Source organism: Hyla sarda, chromosome 3 (genome assembly GCF_029499605.1).
Source record: "Hyla sarda isolate aHylSar1 chromosome 3, aHylSar1.hap1, whole genome shotgun sequence".
In the NCBI taxonomy this organism is placed as follows: Eukaryota; Metazoa; Chordata; class Amphibia; order Anura; family Hylidae; genus Hyla; species Hyla sarda.
Window position 1 is genome coordinate 242,988,281 of NC_079191.1, and position 3,586 is coordinate 242,991,866.

Genomic DNA, 3,586 nt, shown 5'->3' on the forward strand with positions numbered 1-3,586 from the left:
TACAAAGTCACCACTTTGTGCACTTTGAGCAACCAAGTATGCAAGTTTTCCCCCTTAAAAAGATGAGAGAGGCCTGTAATTTTCATCATAGGTATACCTCAACTATGAGAGACATAATGAGAAAAAAAATCCAGAAAATCCCATTGCCTGATTTTTAAAGAATTTATTTGCAAATTATGGTGGAAAATAAGTATTTGGTCACCAACAAACAAGCAAGATTTTGGCTCTCACAGACCTTTAACTTCTTCTTTAAGAGTCTTTACTGTCCTCCACTCATTACCTGTATTAATGGCACCTGTTGGAACGTTTTATCAGTATAAAAGACACCTGTCCACAACCTCAAACAGTCACACTCCAAACTCCACTATGGCCAAGACCGAAGAGCTATCGAAGGACACCAGAAACAAAATTGTAGACCTGCACCAGCCTGGAAAGACTGCATCTGCAATAGGCAAGCAGCTTGGTGTGAAGAAATCAACTGGGGGAGCAATTATTAGAAAATGGAAGACGTACAAGACCACTGATAATCTCCCTCGATGTGGGGCTCAAGGCAAGATCTCACCCCGTGGTGTCAAAATGATTACAAGAATGATGAGAAAAAATCCCAGCACCACACAGGGGGACCTAGTGAATGACCTGCAGAAAGCTGGGACCAAAGCAACAAAGGCTAAATCAGTAACACAGTACGCCACCAGGGACTCAAATCATGCAGTGATAGACATCTCCTTCTGCTTAAGCCAGTACATGTCCAGGCCCGTCTGAAGTTTGCTAGAGAGCAGCAAGAGTATTGGGAGAATGTCATATGGTCAGATGAAACCAAAGTAGAACTTTTTGGTAAAAACTCAACTTGTCGTGTTTGGAGGAGAAAGAATGCTGATTTGCATCCAAAGAACACCATACCTACTGTGAAGTATGGGGGTGGAAACATCATGCTTTGGGGGTGTTTTTCTGGGGGGGGAACAGGATGACTGATCTTTGTAAAGGAAATAATTAATATGGCCATGTATCGTGAGATTTTGAGTGAAAACCTCCTTCCATCAACAAGGGCAATGAAGATGAAACGCTGCTGGGTCTTTCAGCATCCCATGATCCAAAATACACTGCCCAGGCAATGAAGGAAGGGCTCCGTAAGAAGCATTTCAAGGTCCTGGAGTGGCCTCGCTAGTCTCCAGATCTCAACCCCATAGAAAACCTTTGGAGGGAGTAGAAAGTCTGTGTTGCCCAGCAACTGTTCTAGAGGATATTTGCATGGAGGAATGGGCCAAAATACCAGCAACAGTGTGTGAAAACCTTGTGAAGACTTACAGAAAACATTTGACCTCTGTCATTGCCAACAAAGGGTATATAACAAAAAGTATTGAGATTAACTTTTGTTATTGACCAAATATTTATTCCCCCCCCCCCCCCCATATTTAGCAAATAAATTCTTAAAAATTGTGATTTTATGTTTTTTTTTTCTCATTGTCTTTCATAGTTGAGGTAAACCCGTGATGAAAATTACAGGCCTCTTTCATCTTTTACTTGCACAATTGGTGGCTAACTAAATACTTTTTTGCCCCACTGTATGTGGTTTGTATATTTGATACAGACTATCATGTAACGATGCTGGATGTGGATCCTCCACAGATGACACAGGCCGTATCGGGGAACGGTGTCTAAGGTTCCGCTGGTCTTCACCAGAGCCCGCCGCAAGGCAGGATGGGCTTGCTGCAGCAGGCGACACCCAGGTCGCTACTCCCGACACGACTCAACCACTCAGGTAGCTGGGCAAGACAAGGTACAGAAGGATAAGGCAGAGGCGTAGTCGGACTTAGCAGAAAGGTCACGGCAGGCGACAAAGGTGCGTAGTCAAATAACATAGCGGAAGGGTCAAAATACACGGGCAAGACAACAGACAAAAGGTAACGCTTAATCTCATGCAAGGGGCACTGAAGATCCAGCAGGGAAGAGGGGTAGGAGCTACCTTAAATAACATAGGAAGGACCAGGCACCAATTAGCGGTGCACTGGTCCTTTAAATCTTGAGAAGCTGGCACGCGTGTGCCCTAGGAGGCGGGGGGCGTGTGCACAGGGAACCAGAGAGCTGGGCAGAAGCTGGTAAGAAACGGGCATGTCCTGCAATACAAATTGCGGTCCCGCCGGGGGAACGGGGCGGTGAGCGCTCACAGTGAGAGCGCCGGATCGGAGCGCTCACAGTAACACATGTAAATGTGATGTTTTCCTAATTCTTTTCAGGGATTGTTGTTTGTACACATTATTCCTTATTGATTTAAGTGGTCTAACCTGCATTGTAAAGTAGGTCAAGTGGAGTTAATGAAAATACTGATTAAACACTCTTTTAGCATTAACACTTTACACATACTTTAATGTTAACAACTAGGAAGCATTGAGGATCCAGCTAGATACATTGTATCGCTTCGACTTCACACACATCTGTGGGTGTTATTAAAGCTGGTCATCTGAGGCAACAGATTTTTATCACTTACATCAGTTTTTTTTTTTTTTTTTCTTTGGATGTGGAACTAGGTAGTTTCCAGTGAAACAAACCACAAATGAGTTACAGACAAAGGAATGAAGCTGATGCATGGATAGGCATTCAGCGCACTGGGGCTGTGCTCTTCACAACATTCCATTGTCACTATGTTATGTAAATACATTCAGTTTAACAAGGGCTTTGTGATTTCACGTTGAGTTTCGACACTCAACATGGTGCTGTTTAAGAAAATGGAGCTCAGAGCAAGGGAAAATAGGGTCATAAATGTAACAAGTCATAGTATATGTCAAAGGCAGTCCATTACTCAAGTATCTAGATAAATATTATAGGTCATCTTCATTGGAGGAACTAACATTTAATCAATAAGTAATGAAGCACAGATGTTACCAATGTCATGAACCACACATGTTATTGTAGAAGCTTGGCTTTAGGGTAAAAAATGTTTTGCAGCTTTACTTTCAGGGGAAAGTTTAACCCTACCTCTGTCCATAAGAAGTCTTTTAAATGATAAGAATATTTGATGGACTTTCTGTACATAATATCATGAATACATTTGTATTAACTATATGACTTTTACATAGCAAGACCTATTTCTGAAGGATGATTTGAGGGATGCACAAGGCTGCTTTTGGGTTGTTTAGTAGAACACCTGAACTGCTAAGTTTTCTGTCAATGAATTAAACAATTCTGCAAAAACTAATTAACAGTTAAAGGGGTACTCCGGCGCTAAGACAACTTGTACTCTATTCAAAGGATAAGGGATAAGATGCCTGATCGCGGGGGTCCCGTCGCTGGGGACCCCCATGATCTTGCACGCAGCACCCCATTAGAATCAGTCCCCGGAGCGTGTTGGCTCCAGGTCTGATTACTGGCAATCACAGGGACGGAGCGTTGTGATGTCACGGTTCAGCCCCTGTGTGATGTCACACCCTGCCCCCTCAATGCAAGCCTATGGGAGGGGCGTGACACATGGGGGCGGAGCCGTGATGTCATAACGCTCCATCCCCGTGATCGCCAGTAATCAGACCCGGAGCCAACACGCTCCGGGGACTGATTCTAACGGCGTGCAAGATCATGGGGGTCCCCAGAGGCG